This window comes from Cervus canadensis, chromosome 28 (genome assembly GCF_019320065.1).
Source record: "Cervus canadensis isolate Bull #8, Minnesota chromosome 28, ASM1932006v1, whole genome shotgun sequence".
Taxonomy (NCBI): domain Eukaryota; kingdom Metazoa; phylum Chordata; class Mammalia; order Artiodactyla; family Cervidae; genus Cervus; species Cervus canadensis.
The window spans coordinates 22,900,302-22,917,118 of NC_057413.1; the positions used below are offsets into that span (position 1 = coordinate 22,900,302).

Consider the following 16,817-nt stretch of genomic DNA (forward strand, 5'->3'; position numbering starts at 1 on the left):
GTGGTACATATACACAATGGAAAAGAATGAGTTTGAGTCAGTTCTAATGATGTGGTTGAAACTGGAGCCTATTATATAGAGTGAAGTAAGTCAGAAAGAAAAACACCAGTATAGTATATTAACACATATATATGGAATTTAGAAAGCCTAATTAATTTTAACCCAGTAATATTTGACTTGTAGATATCAGTGCTCATGATCGGGATGGCCGAGTGGTTAAGGCGTTGGACTTAAGATCCAATAGACATTTGTCTGCGTGGGTTCGAACCCCACTCCCGGTAGAGTTGATTTTGTTGATGCCAAGTCATGTCCAACTCTTTTGCAACTCTGGGGACTGTTGCCTGCCAGGTTCCTCTGTCTATGGGATTTTCCCAATTGAGAGTTCTGGTGTGAGTAGCCATTCCTTCTGTAGGGGATCTTCCTGACTCAGGGATCCAGTTACTTTAGCAACTATTTTATCTGGAAATGATAGTTTCTTGTGCAAAGTTGGGTAATAGTCCAGCATATAGTTGACTCTGAACTCTTTTTATCCAATCTGACAGGCTCTGTCTATAATTGGTGGATTTAGGGAATTTAGATGTAATGTAAATGATGTACTTGTATTTAAAAAAAATCCACTGCCTTATTAGTCACTTTCTATGTTGTCCTTTCTTTTATCTCTTTCTTCCTGTCTTTAAAATATATGAACATCTTATATGATTTGATTATATCTAGAGTGTTGCCTTATCATTTGTATGTCTTAAAAAAAATAAACCTAGGGTTTTCTATATACAGCTACAATCATTCCAAATCTACCTTCAAATTGTACTATTCTGCTTCCTTTACAATGTAAGAAGCTTGCAATAATATACTTCCTCCTATATTGTGTCATTGCTGCCACAGATTTTGTTTTCAGGTATGCTATAATTGTACAATATGCCACTATTATTTTTGCTTAATGCAGTCAGTCATTTTTAGAGTGTTTAAAATTGGGGAAAATATTCCTTATATGTACCTCTATTGTATTCATTTCTGTGTATATTCATTGCTTTGTAGTCTCTCTTCCTGAGACCAGCTTATAACATTTCCTGTTTTGCAAGTCTGATTAATGCACTTCAGTTTTTGTTTGTCAGGAAGGACTTTTATTTCCTATTCAGCTTTGGAAAATATTTTTTGCTTGGTAGAGAATTCTGGGTTTACAGATTTTTTTAAAACGTAACCTCTCATCACTTTCAAAAGCTATTTCATTATCTTGTGGCATACCTAATTTCTGATGAAAAGTCTACCGTTTCAGAGAGAGAGAGAATTAGATAGCTTGGAATTCTCTGACCTTGGAGCTGAGGTTTGATGTACAGGTTTCCTCCACTATCAGAAAGCAGAACATTCCTATAAAACATTTCACAAGCTGAATTGGCATGAAGTGAAGAAACAATTATCTTAGGACACTTCTTACATATGAATGTACAAAGTTAGTGGAGATAAAGCACAGATGCTCACAGACACAGTCCAAAGCTGTGGCGGCCTGACGTTGAGATGCAGAGTCTAATTCCTGGGGGAGGAGCTTGGCGGCCCCACCCTTGCTGCTCCTGATGCGCTCAGCCTCTACAATGGCTCTCTGCAAAACTAGCTGCTGTTCAGTAGCTCAGTTGTGTCCGACTCTTTGCGACCCCATGGACTGCAGCACACCAGGCTTCCCGGTCCTTTACCATCTCCAGGAGCTTGCTCAAACTCATGTCCATTGAGTCAGTGAGGCCATCCAACCATCTCATCCTCTGTCGTCCCCTTCTCCTCCCGCCTTCAATCTTTTCCAGCATCAGGGTCTCTTCTAATGAGTCAACTCTTCTCATCAGATGGCCAAAGTATTGGAGCTTCAGCTTCAGCATCAGTCCTTCCAATGAATATTCAGGACTGATTTCTTTTAGATGGACTGGTTGGATCTCCTTGCAGTCCAAGGGACTCTTGAGTCTTCTCTAACACCACAGTTCAAAAGCATCAATTCTTCCGCACTCAGCTTTCTTTATGGTCCAACTCTCACATCTATACATGACTACTGGAAAAACCATAGCTTTGACTATAAGGACTTTTGTGGGCAAAGTAGTGTCTCTGTTTTTTAATAAGCTGTCTAGCAAAACAAGTACTAAAGCAGGTCTTTCCTAAAAATGAAGTGGCAGCAGAGTGAACTTTTGAAAACTGAGAGATACCTGTATTTCATTATCTTGGGAAAATACTTGATCATTAACTTTCCCAATATTTTTTCTGCTCTTTCCTCTCTTCTCACCTTCTGGGATTCTCATCACAAATGTATTAATCAGTAACTCTTAAGTGCTTCTTATTTTTATTTTTTTTTCCTTGATGTTTCAGCTTGGGTAGTTTTTAGGCCTTCAGGTTGATCATTTCTTTTCTCATCCCTGTAGAGTCTACTAGTTAGTCTATTAAAGACATCCTATGTCTCTTGGTCTGTATGTGTGTATGTGTTTGAATTTAGCATATTTATTTGACTCTTAGTTTCCAAAAATCTACTGAAATATGCCACCTGTTTATGTGTTGGGATAATGTGGGAACCTACTATGTTCCTTTGGCATCTGAAATGGGAGCGGTCTCAAGGGACTAATCTCATAAGCTTTGGGATCTGATGCTATTTCCAGAAAAATAATGTCAACATTGAGTTAAACTGTAGGATACTCAGTGTTGCAAAATTGCTTGGCTGGGGAGGAACTTCCACATATTTACTGGCTAGAAGTGTCTGAAGTGAGTAGTGAAGAAGACACACAGGAAGAAAAACAGTGCTATTTGTTTTTTTTGTTTGTTTGTGTTTTTGTTTTTCTAATGCACTTGTCAGCTCCAAATTCACCCTTTTAGATTTTTTTTTTTTTGGCAAAGGGATCTGGGCCTTTTAAACATTTATTTTCTTGTGCCAGGTGGCACTGAAATTTTGTCAGTAGAGGGTCAGGAGAGACACAATAGGAGGAAAGAGTTTAGCTTTCTGGTTCTAGGAATTCCTGCAGCCATCAGTATCTTCAGTGTACAGCTCCATTCTACTGACCTCCACAGTTGTAGAGAAAAGAAATTAGGTATTCACTGATCCATTCACAAATATTAATTGACCATCATGTGTAGTAAATATCCTAGGATGCCAGAAAGAATTAAGACTGGTTGTGGGGATTATACACACACAAAAAAAAAGAAAGAAAGAAAAAGAAAAAGCAGTGGTTTCTAGTAACTGCTGGAGTTCTCATTGTAAAGTCTCACATGGTAACCTCATAGATGAAAGCCAAAATATCTGAAGATTGCAAAGCAAATCACTGATAATCTCATTGCATATGAGAGGGGCGTTGTCATCCAACGAGAATCTGAATTGTTTGGTGTCCAAATAGTAATTTATAGTGCTTCAGTCATACCTTGTGTGGAACGATTTTTCATGCAACTTTTTACATAGTTCACTCAGTCTTTACTTCTCTTCTTATAAAACTTCCAGTGCCTGCCATCTTCAGAAACCACATCGATGGTAAACATTAGACTCTTAGTTTCCCACATCATTCAGCAATTGGACAACATAGGCTTGATCAAGGTTAATTCCCGAAACTGTGTTCGACAAAATGAAGGCTAACACCTTTCAGAAGGGTAAAGCCTATGAAGAGAGCTCTGCCAGATTTCAATTCAGGATCTTTTATTTATGAAACAAGCTCTTTAACTAGCTAACCCACAGAGCCCTCTTCAATAGAGAAAAAGAAAAATAGATAAAGAAATATATTGTGAGAAAGTTTTCGTTTTCACACACTAGGAATTGCTTTTAGAGAATAATACACATTTTTTTGAAGTGAAAATCAAATGGAAATTCTTTCAAATATGACACTGCTGTGGAGCCTGCTCAAAAGAACCACTTCCCTGGCAAATTGATCACACTTTACTGATGTTACTACATCAATAACCACAGGAAGATGTGAGAGGTAACAAATAATATCACATAATAAGGTTAATTTTTCTAGTAGTCATATTTTAAGAAGCAGAAATAAATGGAATTAATTTTAATATTTTAACTCCAAATATTATCATTTTGACATGCAATCAATAAAAATTAATGAGCTATTGCATGATGTTTCTTTAAAAAAAAAAAAACCTGAATTTAGAAGCATGTGTTAATGTCTACTGTTTTGGACAGGGCATCTTAACCCTAACCCAACATTCTGGGGAAAAGGAAATAATACTCACTTCACAGTATTATCTCTGTAGTTTTTTTTTTTTTTTTTTTTTGAGGAAGGGAAGAACTTCCCAGCAATTTTTGAAAAAACCTGCTATCTCCTTTAGGTCCAAAAGTGATTTGATGAATATATCAAATGTGTTTTTGTTTATTTGAAAGGAAAGTTGAAACGGACTTCCTTTTAAAACAAGCCTCCACCACAACGAGAAAAAAAAAAAAAGTCCAAAAATCTTGAGAATAGAAAAGTTGGTTACCTTGGTTGGTTAAAGCCTCGTGGAATAATATTAAAATTGGAAGTGTCTCCAAATAGACGCTCTATTTTTCCCTTCTACCGTGGAAATTCCCTGTCGTTACTAGTTGGAAAAAGAGGGTAATAAAATACAATATCAGTTTGCTAAATATTCATGAGCTGCATCCTAGAATCACTATAGAATCTCCGAGGGTTGAAATCTAGAAAACTGGGCTTAATACTCCTTCCTAGCGATTCTCCTCCGCGCCAAGTTTTGAGACGCGTTTACATCAGGAAGTTCCGGATCCTCTGGGACATTCTATCCTCCCCACTCTGCCCCCACTCCAGCCTTTTAATTGGGTAATAGCCCAACAGATCATATATCAAACGAGGACTAGACGCGTGGCAGGTTCATTCTTTTAATTGCCAGCATCGCTTAGAACGCACATCTACTGAGCCAATCAACTTCCGTAAGACAAATATGTGAAGAAAAGTGTTAGTCGCCCAGTTGTATCCGATCCTTTGCGGCCCCGTGGACTGTATCCAGCCAGGCTCCTCTGTTCATGGGATTTCCCAGGCAAGAATACTGGAGTGGGCAGCCTTCCCCTTCATCCAAGGGATCTTCTTGACCCAGGGATTGAACGTGGATCTCTCACATTGCAGGCAGATTCTTTACCGTCTGAACCAAAATACATAAATACTACCAAATGAAAGTCTCCTTTGCATGTTTTTGTTCTTTCCCATCTTCACCTCGATTTCCTTCCCAGACACTTCCACCTTGCCCCAAGCGTCTGAAGTCACACCCAGGAACACCTGGAAAGATCAAGCTGTTGAAAGAGACACCACCCCCAAACTGCTACTTTCTTTGGCTCGTTTGACATCCTTGCTCTCTTCCTGTCGGTTTAATTTCTGCCTCGGATTCCTTACAACTCTGAACAGTCTCTTAGTTTGGTGGTGAGGCTGCGGCGCTCTTCTCTTTGAGATCCGGGGCTGGGCGGGGAGATGAGAGTCTGAATGACAGCTTTCTCAGGTGTCAGGGCGGATCTTTGCCAAGATCGCTGAATTGAGGGGGACGCTATGACTTCATCTGTCCACAGAAGCATCTTTCCACATTCAATTTCTCCATTCGATGTCCTTCGTTTTCCCTCTACGACCCATGCTCCCGGACAGAAATTGTGCAGGGAAGCGCTTAAAGAGGGAGAACCCTGCCCAATGGGGGACAATTAATGAAGAAAATGTTGGTCATATTTTTTCTTTCTTGCTTCTTTGATTTTAAAAAATTAAGATATACTTTATATATATATATATATATATACTGTAAGATTCACACAGAAGTGCACAATTCAGTGTTTTTGAGTATATTCCCAGAGTTGTGGAACCTTCACCATTATCGACTTTCAAAACATTTCCATCACACGAAAATCAACTCTGTACCCTTTCCCCAGTTCTTGGCAACTACTGTCTCTGGATTTGCCTATTCTGGACATCTCATATAAATGGAATCATACAGCATACGGCTTTTTGTGTCTGGCTTCTTTACTTAACATGTATCTTCAAGGTTCATTCATGTGTAGCATGTATCAGAAATTCATTTCTTTTTATGGTCAAATAATATTCCACATTTAATTTTTGAAGTTCTTTCCAAAGACCTTTCTGTCAACTCCCCTTCTCAGTATCATTGAAAGAAACGAGATAAAGGGGACATTTTAGAAGACAGATACTTCAAGCATCCATCCAGACTTTCAGCATCCACTGACTTAAAGAAAAGCGAAATTGCTCTGTGTGGCAGGTACCACGGATGGTTAAAAATCAGATCAGATGATTTACTTCGAAGAATTTTAAGAACTTAAAAATAATTTTTTTTGTTATCAATTTGAAAAAATGTACAAAGAAAGTTTTTTTCCTTCCTCCTGAAAAAAAAAGGGGCGTCGAGCCAGCCAGGAGTCGAACCTAGAATCTTCTGATCCGTAGTCAGACGCGTTATCCATTGCGCCACTGGCCCCCGCCGTTTCAGGGTTTTATATTAGTCTTTGCTCACTGGAATGGCTGAGAAAATAGTTGTTTGACGATGAAGACGGAAATCAGTTAGACAGGAAGGAGCTATGGATTCTGGTAAAGCTGATGGGTTATCTTAGGGGTCATTTTGCATGTTACATTAGCTTAAAATATTTATAATTATGAAAGAATTTTCGGCCTTGAAGCATCATGTACGTGACAGAACGACTGTGGTTAGCACCTCCCACCTCCCCCCATTTACGTGCATGCTTGTTTCTATTGTTTCTACTTGAGAACGCTTCATTAATTTCTGCAGTCGTTCATCTGTTCATTCGTCAAACCATTTCATTTTTCTTTAGCACTTAGATACTGATGCTGTGTATGGATCAACTATTAATGACCCTTTGAATTTTAAATTTTGATATAGTGAAAGTGGAATAAAACACATTCTTGAGGTATTAATCATATGTTTTCAATCTCACTCTCCAAATAACCAAAACTCTTTCCAGAGGAAATAATTTCAGACACTGCATCAGAGAAGACATTCTGAAATACCCACCTTCTCAAATTAGGTGAAATGAAGGTCATAATTCAATAAAGGTAAACTCTTTAAGAACTAAGTTCACATAGGAACTTGGACATTCAAAGTTAATATAGTTATAAAATTAAAAGATACCAGTCATCATTACATAAATTGGCTAGCAATGTTTAAGGGCTCAAAGTAGGCGAAACAGGCACGTGGAAATGCAGAAGTGGAAATACAGAAGCGAGGGCAGTCCTTTGAGAGAGAACTGCAATGGTTTGGGTCTGAGTGCAGTCACGGTGCCCACAACTTTTATCCGTACTCTTCCTTCGTTAGATTATTGCCTTGGCCCAAGCTGTGTATCTTCTCTTTGCCTCAGCTTCCTCATTTCTATAGTTTTAAAGAGCGCACGCACACATACACACACCATACGGATATATTTATGATCTTAGATCTTTAAAGTTCCTGCCAGTCCGTTCCATGGTTGTCTGGTTGCTTTTAAATACCAGAGAACTCTTTAAGGAAGCTACCTGCATTTCTGTTATCAGAGCGTGGAATTTTATTACAGGTTTTTAAAAACAAAACTTGAAGCAGAGACTCGCAGCGAGAAACAAATCGCCTCGCAACTTGAGCAGAACGCTGTGAGCAGGATTTGAACCTGCGCGGGGAGACCCCATTGGATTTCGAGTCCAACGCCTTAACCACTCGGCCATCACAGCTCTGCCTCTGTCGTTTATTTGGACATTAAAATACACATCGTTAGGGCCCTAATTTACAATCCTGCCTACCAATTTTGGCTGCTCTTGCTTATTTGGTATGTTTACTTTAAGTATTCATCAGATCGGTCTGCTCAGCGTCATCCAACTTGTCCCCATCCTGCCAGGCTCCACGCTTCGAAGTCTCACCTCTGAGAGAAGTCAATATTCCAGCATCACAAGAATCCTTGATTTTATAAAATTTTCTACAGTTTTCATAGATTGCCTGGTTTTGCTTCATACTTGGCATGAAATGAAGTAAGCCGTATTAAGGGTGCCTATGATCCTCTTCATTTCTGTATTCCACAAACAAATACACTATGCTTTGAGGCTGCAAGGACAATTGGGCAGGATCTACCAATATTTCAAATGCATATACTCTTTGATATAGCATTTCCACAAATGTAAGAGGTAGACTTGAACACATGAGAGTTATACTGTGTTCAAACTTACACTCTGAAGCATTCATTGAAATAGTAGGATTGGAAAAAAAACCTAATTAGTCAGAATTATTTAACTAGATAAATAACGGCACAACAACACAGTGGAATGCAATGCATATTTAAGACAGACTGATAAAGACTACTATATACATACATATATTATAAAATAAAAGAAAGGTTCAGAGCAATCTCTATAGAATTCTACTATTGGAGATATATTGATGTTAGGTTAAATACACATTTTACAAAAAAAAAAGAACCTCTTAAGGATAATCAGTAAACTCTTGGCAACAGTTCCCAGTTGAGGGGCTGGAGACTAAGGAGGTGGAACTCTTTGAAAGCAGGAGGGAGAAATTTACTACATGTCCCTTTAGACTTTAGATGTTATCTATTAAAAAATCAAATAAAAGTTCAAGAAAACATTATAAATGAAGAAGTAGGGGAGAAAAAATTTTCTAACCAGAATTCTCCTCTGGAATGATGAATAGAGCTTCCTTTCTGGAACTCAGCAATAGTCAGCACTCTGAAGGAGGCCTCCCTTGGAGCCTCAGAAGAAGCAAATCACACAGATGAGATTTGAAATCACTAAGGAAGCCTGAGGCAGAAAGGCAAAAAGGTTTTGGAATGCTGTCCAAGCTTAGACCTGGACACACAGGCCACAGGAGACATGGGAGTCTCTGGAAGAATCACCTGATCCAAGATCAGATGGTTCTGGAATATTCTTCAGACACTGAATTGAATCTTCTGTTTGTGAGCAACTAGGACAAGCTCAGTAGTTCAGACTCACCCTGACTTCAAGGTCCTTGATTTGTTCTAGGATGTTCTCTCTACAGTGTAATCTCGGTGGACTATTTTGTCCAAAATCGCAGAATTTAAATAGCTAAAACTTCCTCCTTTGGGTCTAGGAATACAATTTTTAACAGTCATCTTTGTTTTGTTTTTCTGCTTTGTTTTTGCAGAGAAAGTAGCATATCTTTCTTTTTATTATCTGTCTTGGCCAGAGTGTAGTTCTGTTTACAGTGGACAGTTTCCCAGCAGTTGTTTTCATGAGAAATCCTTTCCAGTTTCCTGTCCCCAGTTTAGCCACTTAGCCAGTTCACAGTTCTGGTGGTTTCATAGAACTTCCAACAGAGCACTTTGGAGAATTGAATAACCTTGGGATGAAGATGTAAAATCCACTCACAAGTTAGGAAGTTCTTTAGAAATGTGTTTGTGTTTTTTTTCCTCACCTAGATTTTGATCTTCTTCCTAGTACTCCTACTCTACTAACGAATTTGGGAGACCCAAAGAGGGAGGGAGAACAGGAAAAGGAAGCTGTTTAAAATAACCCCATCCCAAAGCAGTCACACAGACAGGTCTGGCTGTCTCTTGTCGGGGGTCACTGCTCCCTTCCCTGGGTCCTGGGGCACACAAGGTTTGGCTTGTGCGTCACTGGCGGGTATGAGGTTTGATTTTAAACAAATCAAACTTTAAACAAAACAAGACTGTGCCCCCCTACCATCTTGCTGCGGCTTCTCCTTTGCCCTTGGATGTGGAGTAACTTTTTTTGGTGGGTTCCAACATTCAGAGGATGAGATGGTTGCATGGCATCACCAATTCAATGGACACGAGTTTGAGCAAACTCTGGGAGATGGGGAAGGACAGGGAAGCCTGGCATGTGGCAGTCCATGGGGTCGTAAAAAGCCGGACGTGACTGAGCGACTGAACAACAACAAAAGCAGTCACTGTTCATCCCTTCCTCCCTGTCTCCTCCTTGGGAGTTTAACTTTCATCAGAGTTCTAAATGGTTTCTCAGACTCTGTGCCACTGTGAGGCTTCCACACTCTTCTATACATCAACATTCCCCTAGGAGATGTTCTTTTTCTTTCCTCCTGGATGGACACCTGTGGGTTTGAGCTGTAAAAGGCCAAATGACTGTGGATGGGTACTATCCAGTGGGAAAAAAAAAAGTTGATGGAGAAAATGCTGGTAACTTATTATCATGTTTTAAAGCTTCTTTGATTTTAAAATATGTCCAATCTTCTTTCTCATTCAACTTTCTCAATTTCAGGAAGAAGTGGGAGGTAAAAAATCTTAGAAAATGACTCCTTTGATGGCTCTGAAGACTCAGACTCAACTGACAGGCTTGTATGATGGGGCAGCATTTCCAGATGTGAAAAATCAGTTCAGGATAATTTTCATTCAAAATGTCTTAACAACTGGTTTCAGCATCACCTATTGGCCACTGGCCTCCCCACACAGATGGTCAATATTATCCTTAACTAAACATAGTTGAGGGTAGAAAAGGATGTTTTGGGGATTGCTGTAGACTGAATGTGCTTCCCCCCACTGCCCCTGATATGTTGAAACCTAATCCTCAATGTGATGGTTTTTGGAGGCAGGTGCTTTAGGTCCTTAAGTCATTCATGAGCAGAATTAGGTCCTTCTAAAAGAGATGGTTGGAGAAGGAAATGGCAACCCACTCCAGTATTCTTGGCCTGGAGAATCCCAGGGACAGGGGAGCCTGGTGGACTGTCGTCTATGGGGTCGCACAGGGTTGGACACGACTGAAGCGACTTAGCAGCAGCAGCAAAAGAGATGGTAGAGAACTTCTTCAACCTTTCTTGCATCTGAGGATATAGTGAGAAGACAGCTGTCTGTGAGAGAGGCAGCCAGGAAGCAAAGTTTCACCAGAGTGAGAATCAACACTGGCCTCCATAACTGTGAGAAATAAATGCTTGTCTTTTAAGCCACTTGGTCTATGGTATTTTTGTTACATAATCCACATGGACTAAAACTGGGAGAAAGACACAAGTGAGGCTCACAAGACTGAGCCAGTTCTGGAAAGGTAAACCCATTCACTCATGATCAGTTTGCACAACATAAATTTGCCTAAAATATTCATGTAAAACAACAACAACCAGCTATCAACTTTAGAACACATGGTAAGGTGGTGACGGTCTCTGTAGACTAATTTATAACATATGATTGAAGAGTTGATATACCCCTGAGGTAGGGTAGGTAAGCTGTACAGTAAACTCAGCCAGCCGAAAGCTCAGTTGCTTCTGATGGTCTTTCTGATTGAATATAGAGAAAATGGCACTAGACATGTTAGTAGCTGCATACCAGGTGCCAGGGTATGCGTACATTCTCTCCCCTAGTGAAAGGACATCTGGGCTAGCAGATGCAACTGACATAATCACTTAACCAGATTTACAATAACTGTCATTCTCTATAACAGATTTGCCTTCTATGCTTGAGTAATTGAATAGAAATTTGGTGAATCTGCGACCCTGTACCTTTCAAGTTCTTGATGTTGGCACTAACCTCAGCTATCCCTCCAGGAATATCAGTTTTGAGTTTGGTTTAATTATTTTCATAGAGAAAATTCTGGTGGCGTCTTTTGGCCTTTTATGCCATAATAGCCTTCACTCCATCAGTCATGGAAATGACATAGAGATTCTGTCTGGAATTGGGAAAGTAATCACAGGGTGGACTTGGAGACCCACTACGCCCTCAGTGAAATGGATCGAAGGCAAAAACAACAACAACAACAACAACAACCCTTCATAGGTTGTCTGATCTTCATGAATATGTACTTTGCCTGATGGACAGCAGTGGTATCTTGTATCTCTAGCAGTTGATGCCAGTTCAGAGCCAATGTCTAGTAACTCCGGAAAAGTCTATTTCCCCTTCTCTAATGCACAATCGCTTTGGTACACGAGCACAGATCCCTTTAGGAAAGACTAGGAGGAAGAATAACAATATAAACATTTGGCAGCGTGCCAATGGTCTTTGTCAAGGGAAACCGGATTTCTCTTCCGTCAGAACTGGTTTAAGTTGGGAAACTTTGCTGCTACAGATCAGGTGCAAGATCAAGGTGCCTTCAGAGTCAGTTCCTGGTGAAGCCTCTTTTCGTAGAAATCCCAGCTCCAAAGAGAGCAACTGTCGCCGTGGCGCGGGCTCATTTCCGCGCTCTGATTTTGTCTCGGGGACGCGAGCTCGCAGGCCGGGTGGGAGTCCAGCCGAAGAGAGGAGGGGGAACGCTGCAGCGAGTGCAGAGCGAAAGCAGGCATCACCGCGGGACTCTCAGGATAATTTCTTTCAATCAAACAGCAAGTGCGAAGACTTGCGGGCTGTGTTATTTTTTACACATAGGGAAATTGAAATCTCTTAAATCAAGTAGCGACGTCTAACAGTTTAGTAAAAAGTGTGTTTCCGCCCGGTTTCGAACCGGGGACCTTTCGCGTGTGAGGCGAACGTGATAACCACTACACTACGGAAACGGCCAATAGTTGCTTCTCCAGCCCTTACATAACTGAGTTGGCTGCCTGTAGAGCCCACGTTTGTTTATGCCTGTGAAGTGATGTTTACGGTTGCAGGGCATTTCTCTCCTTTTCCCTCTGTTTATGAAAACAAACAAACAAACAAAACCCAACTCCTCTCATATCCCCAGTTCTTAAATAAATTCCAGGAGTGGAAAGCTAAGGCAACATCCTGCAGATCCTTTTCCTTCTTTTTTTGTGTATTGAGGATATCCGTTCAAACTACCGCACAATTGCACTCATCTCACACTCTAGCAAAGTAATGCTCAAAATTCTCCAAGCCAGGCTTCAACAGTACATGAATAGAGAACTTCCAGATGTTCAAGCTGGTTTTAGAAAAGGCAGAGGAACCAGAGATCAAATTGCCAACATCCACTGGATCATCGAAAAAGCAAGAGAGTTCCAGAAAAACATCTACTTCTGCTTTACGGACTACGCCAAAGCCTTTGACTTTGTGGACCACAACAAACTGTAGAAAATTCTTCAAGAGATGGAAATACCAGACCAGCTGACCTGCCTTTTGAGAAATCTGTATGCAGGTCAGGAGGCAACAGTTAGAACTGGCATGGAACAACAGACTGGTTCCAAATTGGGAAAGGAATACGTCAAGGCTGCATATTGTCACCCTGCTTATTTAGCTTATATGCAGAGTACATAATTTGAAATGCCGGGCTGGATGAAGCACAAGTTGAAATCAAGATTGCCAGGAGAACTATCAATAACCTCAGATATGCAGATGACACCACCCTTATGGCAGAAAGTGAAGAAGAACCAAAAAGCCTCCTGATGAAAGTGAAAGAGGAGAGTGAAAAAGTTGGCTCAAAACTCAACATTCAAAATATGAAGATCGTGGCATCTGGTCCCATCACTTCATGGCAAATAGATGGGAAAACAGTGGAAACAGTGACAGACTTTATTTTTTTGGGCCCCAAAATCACTGCAGATGGTTTGGTGACTGCAGCCATGAAATCCAAGATTCTTGCTCCTTGGAAGAAAAGCTTATTAAGACAGCATATTAAAAAGCAGAGACATTACTTTGCCAACAAAGGTCCATCGAGTCCAAGCTATGGTTTTTCTAGTAGTCATGAATGGATGTGAGAGTTGAACTATAAAGAAAGCTGGGTGTGGAAGAATTTATGCTTTTTAACTGTGGTGTTGGAGAAGAATTTTGCGAGTCCCTTGGACTGCAAGGAGATCCAACCAGTCATTCCTAAAGGAAATCCATCCTGAATATTTATTGGAAGAACTGATGCTGAAGCTGAAACTCCAATACTTCAGCCACCTGATGTGAAGAACTGACTCATTGGAAAAGATCCTGATGCTGGGCAAGATTGAAGGCAGGAGGAGAAGGGGATGACAGAGGATGAGATGGTTGGGTGGCATCTCTGACTCAATGCACATGAGTTTGAGTAAGCTCCAGGAGTCGGTGATGGACAGGGAAGCCTGCTGTGCTTCAGTCCGTGGGGTTGCAAAGAGCCGACACAACTGAGCGGCTGAACTGAACTGAAGGATATTAGTTTTGTTGTTGTTGTTTGTTTTTTAAAGCTCTGATGCTTGAATTCAGATTCCACTGGTCTCCATAATTTGCTGGTGTTGTGGAATGAGAATTCTGCATGCTACAGTTTCCAAGACAGAATTTAAGTTACTCTTTTGAGGCCCCAATGGGAGTGATTTTTCATGCAGTCTTTGGTATAAATGAAGTTTTCCACCTCAGCATTTCTATACAAAATAGCACACTGTCATCTCCTGACCTTAAAATTCTAATTTTCTAGGTGACAACAAGGTTCAGAATTGCCTTCACTATTTAACTTCTAAGAATTTTTGGTGATGTTATTCCCCAAAATTGCAAAAAGCAAGAGATAAGGATTCCAGACAGATATTATGTTTAAGTAGATATGCCAAGATAATGGAAGCTATGTACCCATATACAGAAGTTTTCCATGGCACATAGTACAAGTGCTTTCACTGGATAATGTTGCTCATCTGTCCTGATTATTTGTGCAGAAAATACACCAGTATCAGACACAAAAGAATGAAGAAGGTCTTTTTAAAGGTAAAATGAAAATAGTGCCTACGTGGAGAAAACCATCTCCATTGTTTGACAGTTAGTCAGAAGTCATGGTGGTATTGGATTTTAAGCTCTGGAAGGGTGTGGGAAGGACCATGTGTATGTGTGGCTTTGGGACTGTAAGGCATAGTTCCGGCGAGGCAGAAAAGGAAAGACGACCTCAACAGAAGTAGGTTACCTTTATTCAGGCAAGGAGGGGCGACAGTCGGCCTAACGCCCAGGCTGAGCGCCGAAAGGGATCAGGGAGGCTTCATACTTATAGGGAGGTTTGTGGAAGTGATAAGAGAAATGTCAATCAAGTGGGATATTTTGAGTATTCTTTTGTTGAGATGACACTTGTAGTTGGGCAGGGGGTGATAAGTCTTCTGGGTGGGTGTAGGGGGTGGTAGGTTTCCGGACAGGGGGTGATAAGTCCCAGATAGATGCAGCTGGCCTGGAGCATCAGGATGGAACTAAAGTTATGCTTTCTTTTCTCCGAAGTTAGATGATTCAGCAAGGGGCCTTTGAGACTGTTGTTCTCTTTTCTAGTCCCAAAAGACTCCTTTAGGGACCATCATGTTGGTAATGAAAACTAGACTTGATCATGGTAGATTCTTAATAAACATTTGTCAAATCAGGGGACAATATTAGAGGTAACTTTCTGAAATGTATCCAAATTTCATGTGACATTCTTTTGCCATGTAAATGCCCAGCAGTCTCACTTGGAAGTCTAAGTAAAATCTGGCAACACACCTTCATGTGGTCAGCCATTTTCCTTCTGGAAGTTTTCATGGTGTCATGTGGGTATTACATCTCACTTCTAATTGAGTATAAGAACAAAGCTGGCTATTTTAAAATATCAGTTGAATAAATGATATGTGATATAAGGATAACCTGAAACAATATGCAAAGCACTTGGCAACATTAGGCCCTTGAATGGTTAATTTCCTTACTGAGAGAGGCTAACTAGTCTGTTATATATATGTTCTAAAGGAAATAGTTTCGAGGAATGACACAGCAGTTTTGGCACACAAATCTGGAAATATTTTTAAAATATAAAGCACTGAGTTCCATTTTTTGTTAAGTTGTAGGAAGTTGCAAGAGTGTTGTCCTCTCAACCTACTAACTAGGTTGTCCTCTCAACCTAATAAATAACTAACGATAAGCTTAAGAGGAGTAGATTTTCTGAACCCATCAGGAGTTGAGGATACAAAGGAATAAAAGTAAACTAAATTCTAGAAAGAGGCCCTCATTGAAGAAAAGAAGTTTCTAGCTGTCTTTATCTCTGGCAGATGGGCAGTCACAAAGGAGAAAAAGCTTGTGAAGACCAGGTTAAGAGAAACCAGAAGAAACTAAGACATTTTAAAGGTATGCTGTGGGCTTGCTTGACCCAAACAGAATTCCAAGTAGCCAAACCAGTTCTGGTTATTTCTGCTAGGGGTGAGTAGGTCAAAAGCGGGTGAGGGAAAAGACCAGAAAGTGGAAATACCCACTGAGGCACTCTCTAGTTCAAAACCTTCTGAAGTTGGGGAGCAGGGCAGAAAAACAAAGAGCAACCAGTACAAGGTACTTTGTATTTTAGCTGCCAACAGCCAAGACTAGAGAACTGAAAGAAACCTCTCCAAGACTTAATGAGTGGAGAGAGCTCCCAGCCAAAAACAGCCTGGGAGAGGGAAGGAGAGCAAAAGATTGCCCAGTCACTCAAACAGCTGACCTTCTGGCCTTTAAGCAGAGGGAGGTTTCTCAGGGTTTGGAAATCTGGGACAGTGGCAGTAAAGCTCAAAGAGAGGAGAAAAGACTACAGATCAAGAACTGTAGTAAAAATTTTTAATGAAAATAAATAAACACATACAATCAAAATTAAAAAATTGGTTTTCCCCGCTCACCTTCCACCAAATTTTTACTAGAGGACAAAGAAAATGAAGACAGCTACTAGTTCATAAGCTGGATGCTGATACAAAGTTAAAGATATATATATATTTTTTATCAATGTATCAATACTAAAGATAAGAAATACCATCTTACAGCTTTTTAAACAATTAAAAAGAAAATTTATAAATTGCATAATATAAAACAAGTAAATGAATAGTTAACTTGTCTCATTAAAAGAAATAGCTCTCTTTAGAAATAGTCTTTCAGATCTTGCTCGATGTACTATATACATACATAAAATGAGTCAATTAACTTCAAATGCAAAAAAGTAGGGGGAAAAAAAGAGAGAGAGAGAGAGGGTTGTAGGGTCCAACAGAGAAAAGAAAGCAAGTAGAAATTTGCTGCACCGTTGGTCCCTGCCAGAGTTGACACGGCTTGCAGGTGATCAGGCCAGACTCAGAAGGGCAAAGAT

At 40.2% G+C, this 16,817-nt stretch overlaps 4 non-coding genes across 4 annotated transcripts; 1 reads left to right on the top strand and 3 right to left on the bottom strand.

Annotated features, from left to right (window-relative positions):
- Positions 1-198: 198 nt before the first annotated feature.
- TRNAL-UAA lies at positions 199-281 on the top strand. Its single transcript has one exon. It is a non-coding gene; the product is annotated as a tRNA-Leu (tRNA).
- Positions 282-6,335: 6,054 nt separating this feature from the next.
- On the bottom strand, positions 6,336-6,408 carry TRNAR-ACG. The gene has a single exon. It is a non-coding gene; the product is annotated as a tRNA-Arg (tRNA).
- A 1,153-nt stretch (positions 6,409-7,561) lies between these two features.
- TRNAS-CGA lies at positions 7,562-7,643 on the bottom strand. Its single transcript has one exon. It is a non-coding gene; the product is annotated as a tRNA-Ser (tRNA).
- Positions 7,644-12,314: 4,671 nt separating this feature from the next.
- Positions 12,315-12,387, bottom strand: TRNAV-CAC. The gene has a single exon. It is a non-coding gene; the product is annotated as a tRNA-Val (tRNA).
- Between the last annotated feature and the right edge of the window lie 4,430 nt (positions 12,388-16,817).